The following is a 16,808-nucleotide window of genomic DNA, read 5'->3' as shown; positions in this document are numbered from 1 at the left end:
TCGATCGCGATGTGGATTCCAGATGGGGATTTGCCACGAGGTGACGGCTATGTGCGTCTGGAGTCCAAGAAGTACCAAGACTGGCAAGTGTTGGCCTACGAAGGTTGTAGAGACCGCGAGCTCTTTCAGCGTGAATGTGAAATCTACGAACAATGGCTTGCAACTCAGCCCTCGACAGCTGATCGACCGGACTATCCAGAACCAGTGGGGTACTAGCACGCCCTCTAGAAGACTCGCTAGTGGATTCTAGTGATCGTCTGACGTGTGCAGAGCGCTGGGCACTGATCCTGGAGGAACGTGAACGAGTGGAAGCCTGTCTGGCGTCTGGGGTGACAGCCAGGGATTCGGCCGACAGTCAGCCTTCCGAAGAACCTTCAGACACTTACACGACAGCTCACGGCGGAGGCAATATTGCAAACGAAGCCTCGGTAGCGCGTACACACGAACTACTGAGCTCGTTAAACGTTGTGCATACGCCAACGAGTGTTCGTGTCCAGTCAAGGGTGACCACGAAAGCGACGAGTAATAGCACTGGATTAATGGAGTCACTTGTTTTGACGAAGTTGTCCCGGCCTTGTGTGCCACCAAATCTGCGAACGAGACATCGGTGGTTGATCCAGAGGATACAGGCATCGCGCTGAAGGTGTTGAGTACGGCATCGAGTGTTCATTGCGAGATTGGTGCGAATGCCGAACTGTCAAGACAGCAGCCGACCGAGGAGCTGAACAAAAGTCAACAGCCCAATATGTCGGTGGCCCGCGAATTCAATATTGCGAACGACGACTCGGCAGATGGCCCAGAGATGGGAAACCATGATGGGAAGGAGATGGACCCAGTACCGACTGTTGAAATCAAAGCGGATGCCGATGTTGAGTCAAGGGAAGAATCCGTAGCGACGTTGGACGGAACATACATCTCGGTTGCTCAAGTGTTAACGACCGAAGGAAATGAAGCAACGGAGGATACGAGAAATGATTTCTACGAACACCCAGCTAGCACCTTTGGCTTGGAAGACTACGCGAAGGAGCTGGCATTCCTGCCGGATCTGACCGAAGAGATCAACACGACAATAGACTACACGGCCTCTAATGTTGCTGATCCTCAGTTGTCGACTGATCGCCGAGAACGTCTGGTCGCGACGCTGAAGAACCACGAGCAAATCCTGATTGCTAGTGGTAACGCACTGCCGCCGCCAGCTTACGGCACGGTATGCGATATCGACACACAAGAGCACGCCCCAATTAAACAGCGTGCCCGGCGCGTGCCGCTACGATTTCTCGGCAAACTGTACGAGCTACTGCGCGCTTTGTTGCGAGCAGGACTGATCGTCTTTTCATATAGTCCATGGGCATCGCCGATCGTTATTGTGATGAAAAAGAACGGGCTGGACATCCGGCTCTACATTGATTACAAGATGGTGAATGCTTTCACCGCGATCATGGAGTATGCAATGCCGCTAGTCGACGACCTGTTAGCAGATCTCGAGCGCTACCTATGGTTCTGCTCGCTGGATGCAGCAAGCGGCTTCTGGGCGGTCATGATGACCTTGCGAGCACGTAAAGTATCGGCGTTCGTCTGCGCACTCGGACATTTCGAGTGGTTACGCATGTCCTCGGGTTAAAGAACGCGTCGATGATCTACCAGCGTATGATTGACAACGCACTCTGGGAGTTCGTTCAACCTAAAGGAGGTTGGTTTGAATACTCGGAGAAGATGCGTTTAGCTGAAGAACAGGCCAAGGAACGTCGTGGGCCAAGCGCCGAGGGTTCGTTTTAAACGAAGTTCGAGGCAGACCGCGAAGCACCGGTAGAGACCGACCCTGTACTACAACTCGTCAACAGCCCCGTCGCTGACATGTTTACGAACGGGGAACCGGACGAATCATCGCTGGTACCTGTGTTTGGTCGACGGTCGTTTGTGGATGATATTTGCTTCGGTGGCGAGGATTTCGACAGCTGCCTGGCGACGCTGGACCGATTTCTGGCAAGATTTGCACAGTGTCGGATCAGCATTAGCTTCACCAAGAGCATCTTCTGCCAACCCAAGGTGGACTTTCTGTCGCATAAAATTTCGCCAGAAGGTATCAAAGCTGACCCCAAGAAGCTTGCGGCCATCACCGAGCTTTCGTTTCCAACGAGTAAGAAGGGCATGCAGTCGTTTCTTGGAGCGGTTAACTACTACAGTCGCTTCATTCAAGACTTCGCGGTCTACGGGGCGGCGCTGTACCAGCTCAAGGATGAAGACTTTGCCGTTGAAGGTGGCTTTTCTGTGGCACGCCGTTCCTTCAAAAAACTGAAGACGAGTGTTTCACATTCACCCATCCTCAGGCACTTCGATCGGTCGAAAGCAGTTCACGTCATGATCTTTGCGAATGAATGGGCGCTGAGCACTACGCTAATGCAAGAACATAAAGGCAAGTTACACCCCGTACGGTTCCTCGGTCGGGTGCTCAAGGAGGCCGAGATGAACTACCATCCTGCCGAGAAGAAAGTTTTGGCGTTACTTCTGCTGTTGAAGATCTGTTACGTCCAGCTGGCAGGAAAGACGCTACATGTCTATATACGATTCTCGACGTTAGAGTGGGTACATAAGTCGAAGTATCTTTTCGGACGAGCAGTCCAGTTCGCAGTGCTGCTATCGCAGTGGCACCTGAAGGTGCAGCGCGTGAAGGGAGAAGGATGTCGCCTTCGCACAGCTCCTGCAGTCAAGCATCACGAGCTTCGTCGACTTGGAAGACTCACTCGCGCCGGTGGCACCTCCAAACAAGGGGTTCCTCGTCTATTCGAATGGACCCGCGTTGCTGTACGCCAGGCTTCCCCGACTATTTGAATGGACCCCGCGTTGCTGTACGCCAGGCTTCCCCGTAATTACAGCGGATTCGTCATGTCTTTTGACGGATCAGCGAAGACAGAGAAGTACGGTGGCTACGGGAGTTGTTCATGGGTGCTGTGGAGCCTTCCTGAGTGGAAGATAGTGGTTGCTGCAAACGCTTACCTCTCGGCCACCACGGTGAGTGTGGCAGCGTATACAGGTATGATAAACGGTGTCAAGGCTGCTATTGCGCACGGTGCCGAGGATTTAGTCATCGTTGGTGACTCAAGGCTCGCGATTCAACAATCACTAGGGGTGATCGCATGCAGGAAGGAGACTTTGCTAGCGCTGCTGAATACTCACAAGGAACTCGCGGCCAAGCTTCGATCAGTTAAATATCTTCCCGTTGTACGAGAATACAACGCTGCCGCGGATTCGTTAGCCACTGAAGCGCTAGAATCGAAGGTCAGTCGGGTCATCTTGGCTGAAACTCGCAAGTTGGAATTGGCGTCGCTGAATCGCATTCAGAAAATGATCTACGAGCCGGATGAAGACTCGGTAGATGTTTCGTCACGTGGAGCAGAGCGTCAAGTACATATACTGTCAGGCAGCGAGTCTTCAAAGTAAAAAACGTTCGAAAATTTCGTGGTTGATTACGGCTCACCCGAGTGTGATTATGGTAATATGGCAGTGATGACTCGGCGACAGACGAAAGCCAAGAAACGCGTCAGGTTTGCAGATGAACACTCGGAGGAGGTATCAAAAGCTCAAGAACAGCATGAAGAACGACGAAAGACGTCCACCGAAGATTCATTCGGCGAAGTTTTGCCAGACCATCCTCACAAGACAAGAACAGCATGATGAACGACGAGAGACGTCCACCGAAGATTCATTCGGCGAAGATTTGCCAGACCATCCTCACAAGACTGTACCAGCGGCATTTCCCGATGCGGAAGATGTTGACCCGGTAGCGATACAGCGGGAGCGAAGTAGACGGATACTGGGGGCACAAGACGAGGAGCAGAAGGGGTTTAACATCAAGAAGGTGCTTCAGGGCCAAGCAGAAGAGCTGAGCTACAAATGAGCTCGAGATGCCTGGAAGTACGCTGACCGGTTCGTGTTATCAGAAGACGGCGTGCTTCACTATCTTGGATTGAATCGTCGGTACGACCACGGTTGGCAAGAGGAGACCAAGCTGCGGCTTGTAGTACCAACAACGATGATTCAAGAGGTCCTACAGAACTGTCACGACTCGCTGGAAGGTGGACATCAAGGTGTGGTGAGAACGTTCCATCGCGTTAAGTCCGATTATTATTGGATCGGCTTGTACGCTGACGTGGAGAAGCATGTGAAGTCATGTCCAGATTGCAGCTCGAGTAAAAGCCGTCCACAGCTTCGTGGATACTCACCTGGCAGCGTACTAGCCGAACGACCTTTCCAGATCGTCTCGATGGATTTTGTGATCCCACTACCGAAATCTCGCAGGGGCAACACGGCGTTGCTCCTATTTCAGTGCTCGTTCGCGGGATTCGTTATTGCCAAGGCTATGTCGGATACGACTGCATTGAGTGTTGCCCAAGTGCTCGAAGAATGTGTGTACCGACGGTTCGGAGCCCCATCACTGATAAGGCACGACCGTGACCCACGCTTCATGAGCGAGGTCTTCCAAGAATTTGCAGAGATGATGCAATTAAGATCACGAGCGACTTTGAGCTATCGGCCACAGGCTAATGGACAGCAGGAACGCTCGGTGAAGTCGGTGATGGGTTCCGTACAGGTGTACGCGGAAGACTTTCTACAGCAAGATTGGGACGAAATCGCAGAGAAGCTGGTATTCGCTATTAATACTTCTCAGGAAACTACAAGGAAGGAAACACCGTTCTACCTCGTTCATGGTTGGGATGCGCAGTCGACGTTGCGGGCGATGTCGTCATCACTTAAACGAGGACTCGGCAAGCAGTCTGACGCGCTAGCGTGGCGGCGTGAGATCAATCGACAACATGAGGTCGCCCTCACTACGGCCAAAGATTATCAGGCTGTAGAAAAGGAGCGAAGGGCTATAAAAACATAATTATGCCCTGGGTCGACTAGGAAAAGCCGCTGCTACCTCAACCAAGTGGAAACGAACACTCGGCGGACCCCCCAGAAGCTTCGGAAGATATGGAAGATCCTGCAAGAGCCCCACCGAGATATCTTTTTGAGATTGGGAGCCGGGCGTGGTTGTACATGGAATGCGTCAAACCGGGCTTGACGAAGAAATTAGCTCACCGGTGGCATGGACCTTTTCGGATCAAGCGCAAGGTGGAAGAGTTTGCGTACGAGCTGGAACTGCCTGACCGAAGTGGGTATCGCTTCTACCCAGTAGTGCATGTGTCGAGACTCAAGGCTGTCAACGAGTTCAACAGTCGACCGAACACTCGGTTGGTACTAGACGCGACTAATGAAGCAAGACTCGACTTCGATGCGGAACTGTTGCCTGAGGACAGCTGGGAACCAGATCAAGTTGCCGGTGAATATGAAGTCGAGGCCATCCTCGACGACAGAACACCACTGTCGACGAGCACGGAGCGTGCTGTACGCGAGTTCAAAGTCAAGTAGGTGGGCTATGAAGATCCAACTTGGGAGCCAGCATCCAACTTGTCATGTGGAGGTCTGCTGTACGACTATTTGCGAGCCAAGAAGAGCGAGAATCGGCTGCAGATGGCGCAAGTGGCGGACGAAGACTAGCGTGACTGGATCACGTGTGAACTGTCCACAGGGCGATGCAGCCTGTGGTAACAGACGAAAAACGTTACTGCAACAGCAAATTGTATATGTATTTGAAGAACAACATGAACATGATTACGCTGTGGAAGTGGATTAAGAATAAGAAAACATGAATGCCGACGGGGGAACGACCACTGAAAACGAAACTTCGCTGGACCCCTCAACAGTTAGCTGAGATGCTGGAGAACGTCGTGAAGCATGCAGCGAGGATTCAAATCGATTCCAATTGCCTGGCCGCGGTGGCCAAGAGTGCCAACGAAGTCGAGTCACCATTCTCCTTCTCCTCTTCATCAGGAACCGGAGCCTCGGCAGCTGGAGCTGCAGCCGGACCCTGCGAATCCTCGGTACCAGCTTCAACAAGAGCAACAGCCAGAGCGGGACGTGGAGTCCCCGGTGGCGAGTCAAACAACGAACGCCAGGTCGGAATAACTTCAGAAGAATCCGGATACGGGTCTACGATCACGCTTCGGTACACATTCACGAAGGGCTTACCACGAGGATTGAAGATCTCCGGATTACGCTGGCACAGGAAGTACGTGGTGTTGTACGGGTGCTGATGCGGCGCATTCATCCATCCAGTACGCCAGGGCTGACGAGCGTCGAGAGCCGGAACTTCGGAAAGCCAGTCAGATGTCCGAGGTGCGAACGACAAGTTTTCAATGGGGTACCACGGCTTCGACGGCTCCAAAAGCAACTCGGGACGAATGAACGGCGCGCCGGAAGTACGAGAGGAAAACGAGTCACGACTCCACGCCATGTACTGCTCACGGTACTTGTTACGAAGACGATCGGCACGACGGTCGCGCTCACTGAAGAGCTTCTTCAACAGAGCTCTCAGCTCCTTCAAGCGCTCCTTGTCGTGGCCAACCTTTTTAGCTTCCTCAGCGAGACCTCGTTCAATATCAGCCAACGGAAGCCAGTGGAGACGCTCCCACAACGCGAATCCGAGGTCACCTTGCTTACCGCCGTCACCCCGAAGGTTCGCCCAGATCATCTTGGTACGGGTCTCAATCGGAGCACGCTTTGAGATGGGGACGCTTGGATTGAAGCCGACAGTGTCGAAGAAACAGGCTTGAAGAGAATAGAGCTGCCGAAATTGTTGGTATGGGTGATCAGGATGCGAGTAATCAAAGTACGTTTATGGGCCCTCCAACGTTGTACGCACGGTCACCTCACCAGCTGGTTCGGGAAGGGTTAAGCTCAAGAGTCGCTCGAAACACTTCTTGGCGCCTGCGTCAGTCAACTCCATGTCCACGTACGGAGGAACCCACGGTGGCAAGGTGGATGAAGCCGGCACTGTAGGGCGAACACCAGACAGCACTTGCTGAGGCAACGGCTCAACCGACGGTGCACCACCACTACGCGGCACCGAAGTGTAGGTGGCCGTGATCATGCGCCCAGGTCCAGCATCGAGAGTCCAAATAGGCGGACGAGGAGACACCGGAACAAGAGGAGAAGATGCTGGTGCTGAATGACTTGCCGGTGGCGAAGGAGGCGGACCGCCAGCTATGATTGGAGAAGTCATCATCGGCGAAGGATTTGGCCGAGGTGGGTTCGGAGGACGAGCTGGGCCAAGATTGCTCCAATTTCTCTCGGAATCTTCAATATCTTCGTCATCGAGTGTGCTTGAATGATCGGTAGGTGGCGGAACATCACCGCCACCACTGGGAGCATCAGGAGAATCATCCACCGAAGGTTCATTATCATCCACGTCATCTCCACGATCGTCATCAGCATTTCCATCGTCATCAATCTCCATCGAAAAGGCGGGCGAAGACACGCTTGGTACGACAGCCGTCGGGACAATCGGAGCCGGCTTTGAAGACACGGAGGCTAGTGGAGCAGCTTCAACAGGGGCAGGCCCTGCTGTAGAAACCACTCCCGAAACTTCAACTGTCTTGGACGTCGCAACGGACGCCGAAGCAGACTTGCTTTGTAAGACAGTGTGGTCCGACTCTTCACCTTCATCACTTGAGCCGAACATGAGTCGCATTTGCTCGGCCTCACGCAGAGCTTCTTCGGCAGCACGTATGTCGGCTGAGGAAGGAGAAATCGTGGAAGCTGGTGGCTTGGCCACATCGGGAGGACCCTGAGGCGGGGGCGAAGGCGCGTCAGGAGGACCGGGAACATCGTTGTGATCCCCAGGGTCCACATCTTTACCCGAAGACTCTGTAGCATTTTCTTGAACCAAAAGGACGCTGCTTGGACCAGCATCCACCATGTCCACGTCACTCTGGTCGCCGCTGAGGTCGACCACGGCAGGAGTTGAGGAAGACGCTGATGGCGACCATGAACTTGGAGAAGACGGTACAGACTTGGATCGAGTCTTCATATGACGACGAGGCGACTTGGCAGAAGAATGAGGACGAGATTTCTTGCGCTTCTTCTGGGTCGCCTTCTTCCACGCCTTCGGACCGAATAGCGATCTACGAGTCGACTTAGGAGTTGAAGTATCGGCAAGTGGCGCATCACCGAGACCAGCAGCTGCCATCGAAGTACTGGCCTTGTCCGTCGGGATTGGAGCCTTGCCTTCGCCAGAGTCGTCCGGCTCGTCGTCTGAATCCTCGCCACCTGACCGAAGGCGCTTATGGGACTTCCCATGGGCCACTTGGTGAGCGGCCTTGGCCAAAGCTGCAGGAAGAGCTTAAGGATCGTTCGAAGACGCGGTAGCAGCCTGGATGCGCCGCAAAGCGACTAACGTCTCATGATCCAAGTCCAGCGCTTCCAGGTCCAGCTCACTAGCAGCCAGACCTATCACGAAGGATTGTGAACGAACGTTAGTTGCTGAACACACGGTGGAAGAAGCGACACTAGGAACGTACCATCAACAACCAGACGAAGTACCTCGGGATCCATCCCGGCCAGACTCACGTGTACACGGAGGGTGCGATTCGCTTGGAGGAGGCGAGTGCTACGGTCTTGCTGGTTCTCGAGGACCTTGAGCGTGTCGTTATCAACATACTTGCCCTGGGCAAGCTTTACCAGAAGGAGGTGAAGCTTCCGAGTCTGCTCGGTATTCGCTCCAATAGAAGACTTGTACACCTCGCGTTCGCGAGCCAGCTGGTTTTGCAAAGTGCTGATGAAAACGTCCCGAGCTTGGACCTCGCAGTGCAGACGATTCAAGTCCTCTGCGTGTCGCTCCATAGTGGCTTGAACAGTGGCGAGCATGGCGTTGTTCTTAGCGTTCGACTCGCGGAGAATCTTGACGTTGTGATGAAGGGCTTCAATCTCAGCGTTGACAGCCTTGAGGAACGCCTCCGCGTTCTCACGAGCCATGATTTCGGGTGCCACCGAACGTACGGCGGCAGCCGCCTCGGACTGAGCAAACCGCAACTGACGCCCCATGTCGGCAACTCGTTCGGGTAATACCGACAGCGCGTCAGGGAGAGGTTGTACCGCAGCGAGGACATCATCGAAACCAACAGCAGCCTCGAGGCGACGTTGAGCGTGTACATCGCCGTGGAGAGGAGGCGCAACGCTGAGCTGCACTTGGTGACGAGCTATTGCAGTCAAGTACGGAATTATCGAGGTCATCATGTGATCGACCGATGCCTCCGTACTTTCAGCCAGCATGGCGCGCAGCGAATCTTCGGTGAGTGGTTGTGTACCACCAGCAGGCGCAGGAGGAGCAGCAGGAGCCATCTCCGCGGATTCAGCGGCGACGGGGAGTGCTGCAGGAGCTACCGCAGGGAGTGAAGAGTCCGGGGCAGGAAGCGCCAGAGGGCCGGTTGATGACGCTGCTGTCGGAGGAAGTGCAGCAGACTGAGGGACGTTCGAACCCTCGGTCTTGCCCTCCTGAGAAACAAGTCGAGTAATGCGAGGTGATGAGCAAGGTGCCGATGATTCAAGAAAAGGATGAGCTGACGTACCTCCAGCTGTTCACGTTGGCGACGTCTACGAGGATTGAGACGCTGAAACGCGTCGGACACGGCTCGATTCAGACACTTGGACATACGGTGGCGAGATGGTGAATCGAAGAATGAAGAAATGTCACAACGGGCACCAGTACCGTGGCTTCTATTGCGACAGGGGCAGTTGTGGTGTAGTGATTTCTCCGTAGTTGAGGATTATCACCCGTTGACAAAGACGTGACACCGCCCAAGATGTTCAAGCGACGAACCCTCGGTCATGTGATGTACGGAGACGCCAAGGTGCAAGGGACTCGACGACGTCACTTCCGAACTTTCAACGAGTATTGGATACGGCCCATATGTCACTGAATCCAGGCTGTCCTTATTATTAATAATGGACTGGCCGGATTCGCTTTCAGCGGACCATCTACGGTACGAACCCTCAGAGGCGGCTGGGATGAGTTCGCGGAAGACTCAGCGACCTTTGGAAGGCACGTACACCATCTGGGACAGGGCGCGGACCGTTAAAGATGCTCATGCGACGGTGCAGACGACGCTTGGCATGCAAGAAGATCCATAACGGATCATTGTTCACTTGATATTTGTATACTTGATTAGGACTTCTTATTAGGAATAGACCCGAAAGGGTAAGCTTAATACAGAACAGAATTTCCACTCAAGCACACAGAGCGACGTCCGGCTTCAAGGTAAGCATCTGGTCAAGCTTGTTTGAGTGTGTTATGCCTGTCGGTGATCTCGAAGCTCTGTAGCGAGGGTTCATCCGGCAAGGCCAAGAGACTTTGTGTATTGGCCGATTACTATCGGGAGGTTTTACGTGACGGCTTATTGTTGCCTATTTGCACAACTAAGAGTGCTTGAATTGCCTCCCTTTTATTCTTCCAACCGAGTGTTGAACACTCGGTGATCTCGTAAAAGGCTTACCCGTGCCTGGTACCCTTCCGCTGTTGGGACCACGAGGATTCAAAACACCTGCTAGCTTTGCTCGTGCTAGTAGCGTGTTCTTATTTTTACTGGTTGGCCTATATAAGTAGTTTACAAGGTCCAGTTTGTCCCGGTGCAAGGGCAGAACTGGGGTCTCTCTGACCCGTCTCTAGCACACGTCTACCATATAGTTCGATTCCCCGTATAAAATTACAAAGTCAACCAGACATACGGTTCGTTTTTCTTGTATTCATATACATAGTCTACCAAATTTTTCGATCTGTACCTTCTACATTTGCCAACTTGCTATTTGCAACACACTAGATTGTCTCTGACATACGCGGTAATCTAATTGGCTATCTGATTAGTTGGAAAACATATTTATACCAGTCCCTTGATCAATAAGAGTCCAATAACGACTTGGCGACAGCAAACTTGGCGACTAAAATTACCAACAACCAGCACACCTTCTACGCACCTTCTATGTTACATCTATGTTACATTTTTTTTCTTGTGACCGAGCAAGTAAGCTTACCAGCTTGACCCCAGCCCTACCATCCGATACTTAAAAAAAAAACAGTCAAAAACGCTCAGGGAGCTCAGGGGAACTCATGGGGGGGGCTTCCTATGGGAAATCATCCCCGCAAGGGCGCTTCCAATGTGGCCGAGGGCGCTTCCCTGCGACCGCTACATACAATCGCCGAGTGGAATGGAGGATGAGTCCGTGAAGGGACCATTTACCCTTACGTAAGGTATTCACAACAGATTGATCTTAAATGAAATATAGGCTACCCATCAGACATCAGCCGTTTGTAGCCCTTGGCCTTTTCGCTGTAGCCAAGTGATAAGCACATTTGCGAAGTGAGCTTCTTCTTCCTTTGACGAGAGTCTTCGGGAATGTTAGTGTGCACCAAGCACTCCCACGTGCGCAGCACGCTATGGTCTGGTCGCTCTCCGACTGTAAGGGCTCAAAGAACGCGTGTCAATGCCGAGGTTCTCGCAGAAGACCTTAAACTTCTGTTGACGAATTCGCCACCACCACCAGAGAACAACATCTTGATCGTCGCCTTCGGGAACTGGTTCTGAATCCATCGGATTTGCTTCTTGATCAGCTCCGTGTCTTTGTATTTGTGCTAACAAAAAAACACTTGAACTTCGTAGCTTCGTCAATAACTAATAGAAACAAATTTGACTCTGAGATAGTTTCAAAGCCAACGATGCACAAGTCGACGCAACGTTTCCGCAATGGCTTTGCAGAGCGAGATGACTTGCGCTTGTAGCTCATGCGCTTCGTCTTTGACTCTAGTACGCCGTCCATTCGTAGGGGGCAAAGTCTTTCTGTTGCATATTGATACCAAAGTTATAGTCTTGTCCTGGCATAGCCTTGATAGTTTCCATATTCACGTGACCCAGGTAGTTGTGAAGAAACGCCATCGGGTTCTCCACTTCTCTTGTCTTGACACCCATCACGTTCTTTCCTTGGCGCGGCGTCCACACGCGGTACATCCCGCGGACGCAGTCAAAGCGCAGCTTCAACGTGTCGTTGACAATTCACCTGACCTTCTTCTCTTGCTAAATGCGCACCTTGAAGTTGCCCTTGAGCTGCAGGTAGGCTTGTGATATCAAGTTGTAGGGAGCCGACTTAGCGTAGCTCACGTCATTCAGGAGGCGCTCCTCAATCTTGCCCGTTTGCTCATTCACCACTTGCATGTGCACGGTGCCCACCGTCGCGCGCTCGGTGGTGCCGTTGCCAAACACCGACTCCGCAACCGAGTCTTCATGTAGTTCAGTGAACAGGGTCTGGTCGCTTAAGGCATTGGTTTGTGCACCGCTGTCCAACACCCACTCGATCATGTCCTTGTCCTTGTCCTTGCCGTTCTGTTGTAGCCTGCCTCGCACGGCGAGTACAGATCCACATCCTTCTACATTAGTCAGTGCAGCCGGCTTAATATTCTTTACGGTAACCATGTCAATTATTCTGTGGACCGGGTTGTCCTCGTTGTTTCTGGAGTTGCCACGCTGGCTGCACTTGGATTCGCCACCCCAATACCCTTACTATCCCCACGTATTTAACTTAGTCTTGGTCTTGCGTCTGGAGATGCCATCTCGATTTTAGAATGCGATTTGGATCTGCTGCCGTTTGCTGCGCCCACGCGGCGATGAGCTGCGGCTACGGCTGCAGAGGTTGTTATTGCGGGTGCTGTTGCCTTGAACCTGGCTGCTCGTGCTGTTGTTGCGATCGTTGCCACGTTCACCAACCAAAATACACAATGTCACGTTGGACGGCTCGTCCACCACCACATCCGTCCATGTTGCCGTTCGGTATCTTGGCGTGCGTGGTCAGCGAGTTGAAGACGCCCGATAGCCTGATCCCACGTAATGGAGTCGCCACGTGCAAGGCGGGCTTCATGTTTGCTCACCTCCGAAGGCGTACACGCCCACATTATTAGACAACAGGATGTTTACGCCTTCAGCTCCAGGCAGCCGCAGATTCGCGCGGCGAGGCTTGTGCTTGAAGTCGTCAATATCCTAATGCAGCTGTTCGATCGTTCATCGCTCTGCAGGCGACGATTGAGGATGTCGCGCTCGGGGGACGCGCTGTTGATGCCAGGACGGTTGCCAAAGTGTTCCCCCAGCGTGCGTCAAAATCGGACAGGATCAGCATGTTCTATAACACTTGAGAAGCGACCCGGCTGGTTCACACTCAGTGCTATAGCAATATCTCGCTGTGCGACTCGCACTCACTGGTGGTAACAATGACGTTGTGCGTCGCTAAACTGATCTCCAATTCCTTTTCAGCAAGCAGCGGGGGTAGCAAGTGAGAAACGTCGAGAAAAGTGCACATATCAGCCTTCCATGTCTTGTAGTTGTCGCTGTTCCACCTCGCGTTCGGCGCCACATGCTCGCATTCATGCACCTGGTGCATTGGGGCTGGCCTAATATGACCATGTTCCCGACCCCAACCTCCAGCGCTAAGTCGGCCTGGTCTGACTGCACAGTCGCGTCTGCTCTCAGCGCGGCTGGGGATGGGTCGACTACTGAGGCTCTTGGGGTTCTTGGCGGCTCGCCTGGACACGTTCTGGCACCGGTGGTGCTGTCGTAGGATGGAAAGACTTCGGGGTCGGGTCTCCACACGGCGTCAGTACTCGCTGGTGTCGGGCTTGTACCTGCTCCGCTGATAAATTTCAAATGAGCTGTCGTTGGTGAAGCGGCGTCGCTTCTTCAACAGGACCGTTCTGAGAGCTTCGGTCACTGGTCAGATGTGCCATGACGGATCCAAATTGGGCCAATATGGCGTAGCGGGATCAGCAAAATCTGCGAGATTGCTGGATCCAACTTACCAACAGCGCGCAGTCACCGACTAACGGAGGGGGTCCCCCGATGATCCGTGTTCTGCTGAACTTTCCTCACCTTGTGTACCCGTCGGTAGGGCGGGATCTTGCTCTCTCGGTAGCTTCCGAAGAGTTCAAGTGGTGAAGCTTGAGTGTCTTGGCGAGACGTGGGGATGGGATGGAGCAGTAGTGGTAAGATCTTCACTCTGCGTCTGTGGTTGTTTCTGGATCCTAAGCGAATATTCGAGCTTGGTGGATCCAGGGCCTAGATCTGGAATCCGGCCTTAGGGTTGCCTTGCGGGTGTATTCCCTTGCCTTTGTGTTTCCTTTGCGCTGTACTTGCCGCCTCCTGTGGCGGGATCTTGAGAGTTGAGAACCTCTAGGGTGTTGCCGGCCAAGTAGTAAATCCGATTAACCTTTTGGATCTGCACGTGTAAAGTAAAGCTCACGAGGTTGTAGGATCTGGCCAATGTATTATCCAGTTATCACTACGAACACTAGATTCGCCTTTCCTAACCTTCCCGGAGCTCGTACGGCCAATGTAGTCCCGATTCTTGAGGGCAGGAAGGCACTTGCGTGATACTGTGCAAATTGAGGACTGTATTGATACTTAAGCCTATACCTGTCTGGATTTCTACCTCCCTATGTCTTTTACCTGCTAAATCCCGTACCGGGCTCGGCTGCATGTCCTTTTTCTCCTTGACCCATCATCCTAGCTGTATTATCATCAGATCCACCGGATCTGAGGACCAGGGATCTGATTGTCACATCATGGGTACACTTGTCCGGATCCAGGTTACCTTGATCCACCTCACCACAAGTGTACGCTCTTCATGGATCTGACTTCTCCAATCCTCCAACATCGTCTTGCGACCGTCTGTGATCTCATCGTCCCACGAAAGTTCGAGATCCACTGCATCCACCATCCCTTTATCCTGGATCCAGGTCACTCTGTGTGGGATCCTCATCTCCTTGGATCCGAACTCGGAAGTATGGGATCTGGGACATATCGCGGTGGATCTTGCCTTCTCGTTTGTCGCTGGTACTAGATCCACCTTCAGATGACACCTACCATCATTCCTTCATAGGATCCACACTCGATCCACCTGTACATAGTATATCCCATATCCCCCTATGTGAACTCAGGTGAGGGTGGATCCGAGTCTTTCCTTGGTGGATCCTGCCTTCCCATACGTCACCCGTACCAGACCCATCGTCGGCTCATACGGGATGCCGCTTATCATGGCCAATCCACCTCGGGCAGCGAGAATCTCTGCCTGGCGATCCAAATCCTCTCTAATCACTTGAAGCTGTCACTGATTTGGGATAGTGACCCCTTGTTAAGACGTTTCAACTAAGGCCTCTATCGACAAGTTCAACGGCGACAACTACGCGATGTGGAGCCGCTACATGCGTGGTGTTTTCCTGACCAAGTTGGTGTGGCATATCGTGAACCAAGATACGACTCCAAGCTTCACGGACCCTCGTGCGAAGGACGAGTGTGTGAAGTCGAGCAACATCGCCTTTGGATTAATGCTGTTCCTCATGGACGCGGACTACCACCACGTGGTCGACAACTGCGACGAAGCGTGGGCCGCGTGGGCGCACTTGAAGACGTTGCTCGGTGGATCGCAGAAGAATGGTCGCATCTATTTGAAGCGACAGCTCTTCAGCATGGAGGTGTCTGAAGGCGCGAATGTGTATCCTCACTGCAATGAGGTTATCAACATCAGCGCCAAGCTTAGTAGCATCGGCGCCAAAATAGAGGACGAGGACGTGGCGATCTGCTTGTTGCGCAGTCTCCCCAAGGGCTACGAGAACGTCGTGCTACACCTGGAGATGGGAACTGCTGAGCTGAAGACGCAAAATGTTGTGACGGTGCTCACGAATAAGCACGTCAAGCGACAAGGCGAAAAGACCTCTGTGGTGAGAACTGAAGATGCGGCGAAGGCGTTCAGTACCGAGAAAGAGTCCCTCCAGTGTACTTACTGCGGTAAATTGGGGCACATAGTTGAGAAGTGCTGGACCAAGCTGAAGGGTGAGAATCGAGGAGGTCGACACGGTGGCAATGGTCGCGGACGCGGGGCCAACAATGTCCAGTGGCAAAACGACGGCTACGACTACGGCTATGATCGCGTGGCGCTTGCGATGGAATTTGGAGTTTCGGCGGGCAAGGATAAGTGGACAGTCGACAGTGGTGCGACGCACCATATCTGCGATGACAAGGCTACGTTCGTCAAGCTGAACGAGCGAGATGAAGGCGAGCTGAATGTCATTGATGGCACCAACGTTGCTATAAAGGGTGTGGGAACCACCATCGAGCGCGCCATTCTGCCTAACGGTGATGAGCCCGAAATCGATGTTAACAACACGCTCTACGCACCGAAGGTGAAGAAGAACTTGCTGTCTATGCCCCAGATCAACAAGGGCGGCGGATTACACGTTAGCGCACCTGTATGAGTAAGAGTAAGATGCGTTTCACTTTGATTAACTAAACTTTTGTCCGAAAGTATAGATTTACTTAAATAGGAAAGCAAAGCCGATTTCCGATAAAGTTGAAAACTGCTTATTTTTTTATTTGGGTTTTCCTCCTGTTCTAATATTCTAATTAAAAGGTATTTTCCAATGAATGGTTGGCAGAATCCCACTTTTCTAATTGGTTGAAGGTAATGACTTTCAACCAGTGAATGCCCTAAATGCATGCAGACCAATCGTCTGCCAAATGTAACTGTTGGTGTATCTCACACGAAAGTGAAAACTCTTCTTCGTAACCAAGCGGCTACATGTAGCCACTTGCGTGTAACCTCGTTACATTGCGTACAAGGATTCGAAGGAAGTGATGGCTACAGCAGACCTCGTGGACGGGGATTACTGGTTGCGCACGCCACTATATTTGGTAAACACAGTGACATCAAAGTCGAACGTTGACTTGCACGCGCACATGGGTCATGCTTCTATCGACAGGCTACGCAAGATTGTCAACAGCGGCATGATCAAGAGCGCCAAGGCACCTTTGAAGTCAAGTGGACCAAATATCTGCCGTGGGCGTCAGCAAGGGAAAAAGGTCCAGAAACCGTTCCCCAGTAACCGCGACAAGCGCAGCTAC

Source organism: Phytophthora infestans, genomic scaffold, assembly GCF_000142945.1.
Source record: "Phytophthora infestans T30-4 supercont1.46 genomic scaffold, whole genome shotgun sequence".
In the NCBI taxonomy this organism is placed as follows: domain Eukaryota; phylum Oomycota; class Peronosporomycetes; order Peronosporales; family Peronosporaceae; genus Phytophthora; species Phytophthora infestans.
The sequence above is the reverse complement of the archived record's forward strand: the minus strand, read 5'-3'. Positions refer to the sequence as shown.